Genomic DNA, 13,188 nt, shown 5'->3' with positions numbered 1-13,188 from the left:
GGGAGCTGCATTAACAGCCGGGGAATTGCAAAGAACGCCCGCTTACATAAACAGCTGCAGCGGGGACCACACAGCCGGGGACGACAGAGCACACAGCGCCGGGACCAAACTGCTGGGGCGGGTATTACAGGGCCGAGGAACAAAGTCCTGCCGCGGGGACGTGTATTAACAGGTGTGAGGCTGTGAGGCCAGACCAGGAGCGGGGATTAGAGGGCCGGGGAGGCACATCAAGGAGTGTAAAGCAATATTAACAGGGGACGGGATTATTATACTTACTTGACAGGACCTGCAGCCGAGCCTTCCCTCCAGCCAATTAGCTTCAGGGGGCGTCACCAGGCAGTCAGTCTTGTCTCCACCAGGACTTCTTGGTGGCGTCAAGATACAATAATACTGCTGTAGTATCTCAACTATTGATGCATACTAATATTCAGCATGCATCAGGTAGTCAGAAAAGCTGGTGCACCCATCTTTGTTTTTCAAGGCCCAGAAGGTCGCTTTAATTGTGGACAATATCATACAGGTAGAAAGAAAAGCACTGATAAAAGCAACAACCATTTAGGTCTAGGTGTCATGCTTTGCAAGGTATGCCTATTGCAAGGTTTGAGAAATGGAATATAAAGCAATGATCTGAATATTCGGCTATAATACATCTTTGTGACTAACTGTACCTCTGTCCACATGGAGGGTATACACAACCATGTTCAATCAGATACTATGTGATGGAGCTATTCTCTCCTAGGTGCCCTACTGTGGAGCACCATTTGGAGCATCATCTATAAATTCAATGCAATTCCTTATGACTGTTATCTGTATGTAGCAGAACTACATGTACTGTCTGTTGTATATACCTGTTCCCCTAAAGGCGAATGATCAGGAAATAGTGAATAAAATATGGATAAGGTATTGCAGAATAGACACCTTTCCTAATCTGCTGATTCTGCAACTGATAATACGCGTGCAAGGATCAGTATCTCTAAGATACACAGTCTCTCCCAATATGAGACAGTAATAGAGCATATAACTTTCTCCTTAGCCTTTGGGACTATCAAGAAGAAAAATAGTAGCACTTTATAAATGCCAAATCTTCTTCTTGAGGGCTTATTCACACGAGTGTATATCGGCCGCCATTTTCAAGGCCGGATATATACACTACTATCTGATGCATTGGGTTCCTATGCATCAGATCACACGGGCGTATTCCCGTGGCGTAAAAGCGCCAGGCTGGCAAATATAGCGCTGGGCAGCAAAGATAGTCCTGGAACTATCTTTGTGCCTGGAATATGTCAGCTGCTGGGAGCCAAACTCCCAGTGACTGCTAAACTCCCTCCCCCTTCTCTCCTCCTCTCTCCTCCCCTCCGGCTGTTTGCAATGGAAGGGGGCGGAGGTGTAGCTAAGCTTCACCCCTCACATTGCTGGCTGGAGACAAGGGGAGGGGGCGGGTGCTCAGCTCCGCCCTGTCCCACCCACTTCCATTGCAAACAGCCAGAGGGAAGGAGAGAGGAGGTGAGCCAGCGAGAGGGAGGGTAGGGGAGGCAATGGCATTGCGGCCTCGGTGTATATGCGCTGGGCCCATGGTGTCTGAATGGGTGCACAAACTGGCATATCTCTGTTTACATTGGCATATCTCTGTTTACATTGGCTGCCGCACTGACATAGATGTGTACTCATGCGACTGCTGCAGCTAATGTCAAGTTCTGAAATGGAACATCATCAATCACACCCCGAAAACAGGCCCAGACCTCTCCAATACTAGGGCCATGTGACCTGTATAATGGATATTATTGGAGCCAGAAGACCAGATGACATCATAGGTCCCATGACCTCATAGTAAAGCACTTACCAGGCGCATTGGGCGCCATTGCTTTCATTGGCAAGTAAGCTTTGAGCAGGGAGGGGGTAAATGTTTTTTTTAAGTATCGGAAAACCCCTTCAATCCAGACTAGTTTACTTCAAAGAAAGAAACACCAGATGGGCTTTAAAATAGAAAATAAACTTCAGGGTTCTGTTATCATCTGGTCTGAAGTTTAATAGTTTCTGAATATGACACGGCGAAAGTCAAACATAACCAACTAGCCAACGTGACACAAAGCACGACATCACCTAGTGATAACCAGAACTGCATGTTTTCAGTTTCACTATGAAAGGTAATTTATTGCTGCTGCTTTATAAAGGATCAAAGGTTGTGTTTTCGTCTACTCGTACATGTACTGTTGTGTCTTAACATACCTCAATAAGGCTCTGTATTGCTATATATGACCCCAAAGTAATTTTGCTCAATGAATCATTTGTACATTATAAAATTCTTCCTGCTTCATTTCACAATTTATTCTCACAGCAACAAATTTTGACCAAATTTTTGACCAGTTTCTATTAGTATTAATTAACCAAACTCGTCAGTATCTGGATTGCCATTCAACCAACATTTATAAAAACCTGCTTTTACTGGCCAATGATCACCCTTCACCCTCTTCCTGGACAGAATATAAACTCAGTTTATGGGTAGCAGAATTTTTCGGCATCAACTCCAATAGGGTCCAACAGGACTGACATCACTAAAAAGATGTACTAGAAAATCTGTTGGTTGTTTTTACATATCCTATCTTGGAAAATAGGTTTAGCACTTGTCCAAAGAACATAAGGAAACACAGATTAGTTTGTTAGTCTCCTACACTAAAACCTCAAAAATAGAATCATAGAATGGTAGAGTTGGAAGGGACCTCCAGGGTCATCGGGTCCAACCCCCTGCTCAGTGCAGGATTCAACAAATCATCCCAGGCAGATGTCTGTCCAGCCTTTGTTTGGTAACCTGTTCCACTCATTGATCATCCTCACTGTCAGAAAGTTTTTTCTAATATCTAATCTGTGTCTCCTCCCTTTCAGTTTCATCCCATTGCTTCTAGTCTTTCCTTGTGCAAATGAGAATAGGGCTGATCCCTCTGCACTGTGACAGCCCTTCAGATATTTGTAGACAGCTATTAAGTCTCCTCTTGGCCTTCTTTTTTGCAAGCTAAACATTCCCAGATCCTTTAACCATTCCTCATAGGACATGATTTGTAGACCGCTTACCATCCTGGTAACTCTTCTCTGAACTTGCTCTTTTTTGTCAATGTTTTTTTTTTATAGTAGGGTGCCCAGAACTGGACACAGTATTCCAGATGAGGTCTGACTAAGAAAGAGTAGAGGGATAATTATCTCACACGATCTAGACTCTATGCTTTTCTTAATACATCCCAGAATTGTGTTTGCCTTTTTGGCTGCTGCATCACATTGTTGACTCATGTTCAGTCTATGATGCATGAGTATACCCAAGTCTTTTTCACATGTGCTGCTGCTTAGCCCAATTCCTCCCATTCTGTATGTTCCTTTTTCATTTTTCTTGCCTAGATGTAGGACTTTGCATTTCTCCTTGTTAAATAGGAGAAATTGTTGTTTTCTAGATCTTTTTGAATACTCTCTCTCTTCCCTAGTGTTAGCTATCCCTCCTAGCTTTCTGTCGTCTGCAAATTTGATCAGTTTCCCATCAATTCCCTCCTCCAGATCATTTATAAAAATGTTGAACAACACCGGGCCTAGGATAGAGCTATGTGGTACCCCACTTGATACATTCTTCTACTTGGATATGCAGCCATTTATGACCACTCTTTGAGTATGATCACTCAGCCAGTTGTGAATCCACCTAACAGTTGCCTTGTCAATCCCATATTTGGTCATTTTTTCAATAAGTATGCTATAAGATACTTTGTCAAATGCTTTACTAAAGTTAAGATATACTATATCCACCGCATTTCCCTGATCAACCTAGTCGGTGATTCTGTCATAAAGGGAAATTAGATGTGTTTGGCATGACATGTTTGTAACAAACCCATGCTGGCTCTGGTTAATTACTCCAGTTAATTACTCTACCAGTTCCAATATTCATTGAGTTCAAACATTGACTTACTAAAGGCTAGGAGTTCAATAAATGCTAAATTATTCTAGTACTGGATAACCATAGGCCAGGTGAGGATGTAGCACATATACACTGTATCCCATATGGATTGGATATACACATAGAAATGGATGTGACATTCTTAGCAAAAAGTGGTCCCTCACCCTGCAGTCACAGTATCTCCTTGGGTATGACAAAAAAACAGACATGTCATTTCATCTGGCTTTCTCAGAAGACACATGATTTTCTCAGTCTCTCTCCCAGTCACTGACATTCCCATGTCTTCATTAGATTTTAAAACTGACCTCCTATTCCTCTGTAAGGTTCACATTTATTGATATAGTGTAGCGACAAGTGCAGGCCAGCAAAATAACTTGTTCTTTGCCAGAATTACCACATTTGGAGAAACCAACCGCATTTGCCCTGAGTCTTCTATGTGCCAACTGCAGGATCAGAGTGAGTAGTGACTAACCAAGGCAGTAAGTAAAAGTATTCTGGAAGTTTTTTCTGGTACAGTGGCATCTGAGGACTGATTTAGTACTGCTGAGTTACACTGTACAGCATCCAACTCCACACCCCTCTGGAAATAAAATGGTACGTATTATGGAGGCACGGAAAAAGACAAGGATTATTATAAGAATGTCTTTATATCTGCCACCAATGAAGCTCTGTGTAATATATAGTACAGAGGCATAAGTATAATTAACAAGGACATAATTCAGCCTGCATAAGGGACAATCCTTCTGGGTCAGTCATGGGCAACTAAACAATCATCAGCCAATGTTCATCTTAGGTTAACAATTCAACATAAGTTTTTTTAGGTTAACTCTCTGTTTTAACAGCACCCCCAAATGACTGACAGCGGGAAATTGAGACATTTTGCTAACATTACAAAATGCCAAAGTGGTATTGGCTCATATGGTATGTTTTGGGCAAAGGTTGCTGAATAGTGAAGGTTCAATCGAATGAAAAACATAGCATGTCAGTATTTATACATATAGACTGCAATGTATTTAGGGATCTACATCTATAAAGTAAGTTCCACTGAAGACTTTTCTTTGTGGAATAAGACTGGCCATAAATACACTATCCTACCAAAAGTAATTGGACAAGAGTCTAAAGTAGTAGTTATTTACATATGTCAATGCTTAGTGGGGCCTCCTTTGGCATTAATGACATTGGATACTCTTCATGGCATACTTTTTACTAATATCTAATACATTTCAGCTGGTATTTACCTCCATTCACCCTGCAAACATGTGGTGAGTTCTCTCAAAGCAGTGATACAAGGAGCATTGTCATTGGACAGTTGAGCAGTGGAAGAGCATTCCATCTTCAAATCAGATGGAAGTACCTGGGTGTGAAGAATGCGTGGGGAACGCCTTTTGCCTGAGTGTGTTGTGCCAACAGTTAAGTATGGTGGCGGTTCCGTTATAGTCTTGGATGATTTACATGACATGGTCTCTGTCCTTTGGTTGTAATGGCAAGAATCATGAACACGGAGATGTACCCTGACATTCTAGACAATAATGTGCTGCTGACAAAGTGGTAATACTCTGGTAATAGCCAGCAACATACCTTGTCACAATCCAATGCTGTTTTATGTTGGTTTGAGGATATGGATGTTCAACTGCTGGACTGGCCTACAAAGAATTCTACTGCACATCACATCTCTGAAATGAACTGGAATCAGGAAAAATGAAGAGTGTGCATTTTCTTTCAGAGGACTCATTAGATGTTTGCAGGATGAATAGAGGGAAATTCTAGCTGAAGTGTATCAGACCCTAATTAAAAGTATGCCACGGAGAGTATCTGATGTCATTAGTGCCAAAGGTGGCCTCACTAAGTATTAACATATGGAAATAAGAACGTATTACTTTTGATTCATGCTCAGTTTTCAAATTACGTTTGGTAGAACAGTGCATTAGATGTATAGTGGCAGAACCCACTGATTTAAGTAGGTCCGAATGATCTAATCTGTATGGTCTCCCCACTCTCCATGATAGCAGATGAAGAGATAAGCATTGGGTAGCTGGATTTTAACTGCCCAATCCTTTTGTTCTTGGGTGGATAAGCCACTATGAGAGTCTGCCAATGGCTTTATCATCTCTTTGGCTGAGCTTATGGGGGTGTCAGACAAAACAGCTGACTAATGTGTGTATGGCCAGCCATTATCTGGTCATGCTTAAAGGTCCATTTACACGGAGCGATGATTGCTCAAAGATCGCTCAACGACAGATCATTTTGAATAAACTATTAAGTAGCTACTGAGCAACTTAATAGCACTTTAGTGTGCAAATGAAGCCTTTAGCTGAAAGCAGTTAATAGCCCGAGGGCCCTTATCTGCTTTCAGTTCATTTGTTCTCTGACAGGAAACAATGCTATCAGCACTACCCGTGGAGAAATCCTGATAAGGCTGAATAAGGATTTTTAGGTTGGCCTGAATTTAACGATCAGCTATCAGTGCACGAAAAGAGCACGATGGCCGCGCGTTTAGACACAGCGATGCTTGCTCAAACGATCACTTTTTAGCAATTTTTGAGCGATCGTCGCTCTATATAAATGGGCATTAATAAATAGGCTGCTGCCATGTGTCTTAGCAGCACCTTGGCTCTGCATGTCTAAGGGTCCTTTTAGACTAGCCGATTCTCATTTGAACGAGCAAGTGACAAAACCACTAGCTCTTTTGCAGCCTGTCTAGACAGGCAAATGCATTGTTGGGTCGTTAAAATGAGAATCGTTGAGAATAGTTCAGTCTTTCACATTTGCTATATTAGCGAATGCGAAAGAGTGAACTATTGCTGTTTAAACTAAAAGATAAGTAAATGAGTCAAGAATGTTTATTATGCCTGCATAAAATGAACAATAAGTGAAAAGCGAAAGATTCTCCATTGTTGTTCAGTCATTGACTCATGTTTAAACCGAACAATTCTAGTTCGCTTTCGCTCATTTGAACAATTTTCTGAATGATATAATCGTTACGTCTAAAAGCACCCGAAGACAATCTCACAGTCATTAAATCAATGACTCCATTTGCAAGCGTCTTTGGATGTTTTATGAGATAACATTTCTCACGCCGCTTCTGCATAATAGGCTGGATCTGCAGCATTCCCTGTTTCACAATGGCATAGCTATGATATAGATAACTCACAGAATAGCAAATAGGATTATCAGTGACTCACATTAGAAACTTGCTATGATTCCATACAAAAGCAACCTCCGTCTATATTATTTGACTTGCTAGAGATATTATAATCGGTAATGTAGAATAAGGGTCCGTTTACACCAATGATTTATTGTTTGAACAAGGTCACGATGTCATAGTTCGCTTGGGCAGCCTGTTTATACAGCAGATACATTGTTGACTCTTTCACATTTACTGTATTAGGTGCCTACCCACTAGCGATATTTTTTCTAGCAATGCGAGATCAAGTGCGTCGCAGTGCAGAGAAAGCGCTGCAATATCACTCATTGTTTTCAATGGGGCTGGTGGCATCAGCGCTAGCCCCATTGAAAACATAGGGAGTACATCGCAGACTTCTTCCACAGCTATGGCAGAGGACCCCTTCATCCCCGCAGGGACCGTAGAGCTGTGGTAGAAATCTGTGATGCTATCCCATTGCTTTCATTGGGGCCGGCACTGCTGTGGCCCCATTGAAAGCAGTGGATTGCAGTCAACCCCCGCAGCGATGATTTTCGGGGAAGGGCTTGAAATATAAGCCCTTCCCTGCAAATCAGCCAAAGCGGTAAAAAAAAAGTAAAATAAAAAATTATACTCACCTAGAAGAACCGACTCTTGACACAGACTTCTGCTGTGCCCTGGAGGCTGGGGATTGAAAAATCCCCACCCCCAGAAAGCGCTGGTCTCATTAGCTGAGCGCTCAGCCAATTAAAGGCAGCGCTTAGCCATTCATTGATGAATGGCTGAGCGCTGCGACCAATCACAGGCAGTGCTCAGCTGTCATTCAATGGCTGAGCGCTGCCTGTGATTGGCTGAGCGCCTAGCCAATGAGACCGGCGCTTTCAATCCCCGACCTCCAGAACTCAGCAGCGCTGGCCCCATTGAAAGCAATGGGTTAGCATCACAGACTTCTGCCACAGCTCTGCAGTCCCTGCGGGGATGAAGGAGTCCTCTGCCATAGCTGTCACAGCTGTGGAAGAAGTCTGCGACGTACTCCCTATGTCTTCAATGGGGCTGGCACTGCTGCCACCAGCCCCATTGAAAACACTAAGCAATATTGCAGATTTTTTCTCTGCACTGCGAGACTTAAGAAAAAAATCGCAAATGAGTATGAAACCATTGAAAATCATTGCTTTCATAATTATCGTTCGCTCATCGCAAGAAAAAATATCGCCAGTAGGCACCCTAAGTGAATGAGAACAACTGAACAATCAGTATTGGAACCAAACGATGAGTGAGCCAAGGATGATTTTTATATCAGCATAAAATAATAGATGAATGAAAAGTGAACGATTTCTCATTCATCGCTTGATCATCGGATGCGTTTACATTGAACAGTTATCGTTCATTTTCGTTCTTTTCAACAATAATTGTTTCGTGTAAAAAGGTCTTTAAATAAATTTCTCTTACATAATCAATCACATTCAATTCCATTTATAAAGCCTTTAAGGAGGCTGAGGAATTTGGTTCACTACTGTCCATTTGCGGTCTAATATGAGAACTACGGCATTTATTGCCAAAGGATGACGCTTTGACAGATGTGGTAAATGAGTGGAACAGGTTGCCACAGGAGGTGGTGAGTTCTCCTTCAATGAAAATCTTCAAACAAAGGCTGGACAAATATCTGTCTGGGATGATTTAGTGAGCAGTGAGCAGGGGGTTGGACCTGATGACCCTGGAGGGCCCTTCCAACTCTACCATTCTATGATCTTCTCACACAGCCAACCGCTACAGTGCTTCCTTTTGGAGGATCATCTGGCTTGGCTAAGATCTCTAGTCATATTTCAAGGCCTTTTAGTGGGTCCGACATAGATCTACCAGGTAGCTACCTATAGGTGGCTTTAAAGAGACAAATTTGCAGTGTGTGCATACTGAACCTATGAAACAGGACACAGAACAACATTCAAATAAGTAATTCATTCATCTTTATTATGATATATGTCATTGAAATAACAAGTTTAAGATTGATTAGTGGAGGTCACCAGGTCCAATAGTACTACATGCATAGCACAGAGGTATTGACCCAGATAACCAGGTACAGAGATAGGTAAGTATACAGGAAACCCTAAAAAACTATATATTAGACTGCCAAAGAACATCCATAAATAAAAAGGCAATGTAATACAGACCAGGATAGCAGCTGTACAGATTAATCAAATTGGCGCTGAATCAAATCTGCAGCAACTTCACTCTCAGGGTGCATTCACACGAACGTATATAGGCTCGGTTTTCACGCCGAGCCGATATACGTCCTCCTCGTGTGCAGGGAGGGTAGGATGGAAGAGCCCAGGAGCAGGAACTGAGCTCCCGCCCCTCTGCACTATTTGCAATGGGGAGAGGCGGGACGGGGCGGGGCTAAATCATGGACCTTAGCCCCACCCCGTCCCACCTCCTCTCATTGCAAATAGTGCAGAGGGGCGGAGAGGAGGCAGAGAGGGGGCGGAAGCCTTAGTTCCTACCCCTGGCTCTTCCATCCTCCCCCCCCTGCACACGAGGAGGACGTATATCGGCTCAGCGTGAAAACCAAGCCGATATACGTTCGTGTGAACGCACCCTCAAGACCAGTGAGGGTTTAAAGGCTGGATCCCCACCGATTACAAAGTGATGACATATCCTAGAGATATGGCATCACTTTATGAGATGGGATTGTTCCTTTAAAGGGAACCTGTCAACTCCTGTGAGTCCCATAAATTAAAATTAGGAAATGAGTTGCCGAGTCTTGTCATTATGTGCGCACGCCCAAAAATCAGGTGTATGCAATCACTGATGGTTTTGTGGGCATACAGTGAGGGAACGCGGAGGAAGGTAACTATAGAAAAAAATCACATTCCCTGACTTAACTTCCTTTCTCCTAACTTTCGTCTTTGGAACTCATAATTGCAGACAGGTTCCCTTTAATGGCTATCTAAGCTCCACTTGTCTGACTGCAATGATTAAAACATGTTAGATGGACATCATTAATGGAGAAGCTTCCAGTAGTAGTCACATATGTGAAATGGGCTAATATGTGACTTTATATTTAGCCACAGATACTAACTCAGCTGTTACATGCTAAGAAAATGCACCAGAAATAAATAGACAGGTGGGTGTGCGAAAAGGCCATTCATTGTAGGAAACCCCTTTTTCAGAAATCCCGTCCCCTATGCTAAGCTGAAAGGGAGAACCCCAGCGAAGAACTCCCCTGATCAGCTGGGCGCAGCTTCTAAGTAACAATGTGTGTGTTACATCTACAGAACATTAATCTTTTCAAAGGAAGGATTTAGTCCAGCGGTGCCGACAGGCGATTCTGACATGACTTTCAGTCTTAAAGGGGTTGTCTAGGTAACGTCATCTTTTTTTTGGAAATTCCTGCTCCCCATATGGAAAGATAATAAACTGTCCTATACTTTTCCCGGCTCCTAAGAGCCCCAGCGCCACGGCTCCATGCTCTGCGCTGGGTCTGTGTTGACAGGCTACAGTCACTCTGTTTGCGGGACGTCACTAGCTGCTACAGTTAATCACAGACCTCAGTGTTCAAGTGCTGAGGTCTGTGATTGCGTGCAGCAGTCTGTGATGTCTTGTAGACAGGCTGCTGCAGCATGTAAACACAGCGTCAGATGCGAAAACATCGAGGATCTGACGCTGGAGACGACAGGGAGCCAGGAGAGGTGAGGATTGCATTGCTTATTAGTTTTACACATGGGGAACAGGAATTTAAAAGCCCTTTAAATAGCTTTTCCGGGACTAAACTTTTGATGACCTATCCTATCTAAGTGAATGGGACTGCACTGCAATACCAGCTACAGCCACTATGCAATGTACGCTGCTGGACTGAGGTGACAGATGCGCTCACCCAAGCATTGTTGTCACTTCAATCAGCTGATCAGCAGGGATCCTGAGCGCCAGACACCAGGATCAACGATTGATGACTCATCCTGAGGAGAGGTCATCAATACTTTAGTCTTGGAAAAACCCCTTTAAGTAAGGAGGGTGTGTGTATATTTAAAGGGGATTTCCTATGAATCATGTTTATACAAAAGTTTTGAAATGTTAATAGCTATTTAAAAATAATTTGCAGTGTTCTTCATCTTTTTTTGTTTCCCTTCTTTGTGCTACTGCTAATCTGTGCTACAAGTGCAGGCACTGACTTAATGAGTCTTCTTCTCCCTCTGGCAGCTAATAATATAGTCCCTTTTTATCTGCCCTCTAGAAGGTATCGTCTCCGATCGTGGGGTCCAGTTTGTTTCCAGATTCTGTTGCTTTGTTTGTTCTCGGTTGGGTATTAAGCTCTAATTTTTCTCGGCCTATCAACCAGAGACTAATGGACAAACTGAGAGATGTAACCAGAGTCTGGAACAATACTTGCGGTGTTACGTCTCAGAGAATCAAGAGGATTGGTCAGGGTTTTCGCCTTTAGATGAATTTGCATTTAACAATAGATCGTTGGGATCTATGGGGACGTCTCCTTTCTTTTGTAATTATGGGTTCCATCCATGTTTTGGTCCCTTTCTAAGAAGGTGTCAGAGGTGCCAGAGGAGAATTAATTCTCCCCCAACATCGAGGTGTTGTGGGAAGATATTCAGAAGAATCTTCAAAGAACGGTTAAAAATTTTAAGTGGGTGGCGGATAATAGATGTTCTGAGGGGACTAATTTCTTGGTGAGATTTGGTGTGGTTGTCAACTAAAAACATAAAAATCAAACAACAGTCTTGAGTTAGGTCCACGTTTTTTCAGCCCTTTCAAAATCATTGAAAAAATTAACCCTGTGTCTTTTCGTTTGGAGATTCCTACTTTGATGAGAATAACTAATGTGTTTCATAAGTCTCTGTTAAAGAAGTTTGTTGACTCAGGAAATTGTTCATCTCCATCAGCCCCGGTTGTGGTTGATGGGGATATTTATTCTGAGATAAGTCGCATAGTGGACTCTCGCGTGGTTGGGAGAGCACTACAGTATTTAGTGCTTTGGCGTGGCTATGGTCCTTAGGAGAGGACATGGGTACCAGCGGCAGATGTCCATATGGATCGGCTTGTGAAAAATGATCCTGGGGCCCCTTATGAAAGTGGAAGTACTGTTGCAGCGGTTCTGGTAGTCTGGTGCCACCTTGCTGATAGTCAGGTGCTGGTTTTGGATGTGTTTCTACATCTTTTGGCTCAGTGGGTGTGCTATTAGGTGTGACATGCTTGGTCACACCAGTGGATAATTACTAGGGCTATTAAGCCTGGCTTGAGACTGAGCTGAACTGCGGTTGATTTTTCAGTCTCTCCCTGACTAGGCTAGCAGTCAGAAGCTTTCTACTGGATCATTCAGTTACTTGTTGCAGCTCAAGCTAAGTACTGCATTTGTTTGCATAGTGATTTTGGTTTTATGTTTTTGGTTCCTTTCCCCACGTAGGGTCAACTAGGGGCCTAGGCACGCGGTTGCGGCTGTCCTTATCGGGGCAATCACCCTGCTTTTTAGGCTGGCCCTTTCCAGTGTTTGGTTGTATAGGGACAGTGTTTCCCATATTTTGGTTCCACTCTTGTTTTGTCTATATTTATTTGCATTTTTGGTAGATCTGCGAGTGACAGATCCAGCGCGTCCACGTTGAATGTGATAGACTCTTTACAGTGCTTTAAAAATGAGTTGAAAAAAATAATAATATTAAGAGTGCATGGACAATTTTCCTGTCTGTCTTCTGTCCATGTTTTTGTTTTGAAAAAAAGTGACATGAATTGAGTTTTCTTGCATATTTTTTTTTTCAATCATGTAAAAAATGGATGACACACGGACGTAAAAAAAATGCACTAGCACAACAAAAATGTATGCAACATGCATATACGCACAGAGTGAAATCGGTCAATTTTTTCAAGGACCGAAATTGCATATGTCTCTAAAAATAAGCCCTAAGAATTCAGCTTTCCGAATGCAAGCTTCTGTGCCACCTTCCCAATTGCAACAGTAGTTCTACCATGGGCTGAATCTTTGCTGAACATATCTTCACCCACATCAGTGTCAATCTCATAACTAACCACAGGATTCATATTGATGCAAATGGATAACTGGATCTACACAATGTTGCATCACTGGGGCACAAGAAAGAAAATGTTGTCATAGGGGCAC

This window comes from Eleutherodactylus coqui, chromosome 6 (genome assembly GCF_035609145.1).
Source record: "Eleutherodactylus coqui strain aEleCoq1 chromosome 6, aEleCoq1.hap1, whole genome shotgun sequence".
Taxonomy (NCBI): domain Eukaryota; kingdom Metazoa; phylum Chordata; class Amphibia; order Anura; family Eleutherodactylidae; genus Eleutherodactylus; species Eleutherodactylus coqui.
This window is presented reverse-complemented; position numbering follows the sequence as displayed.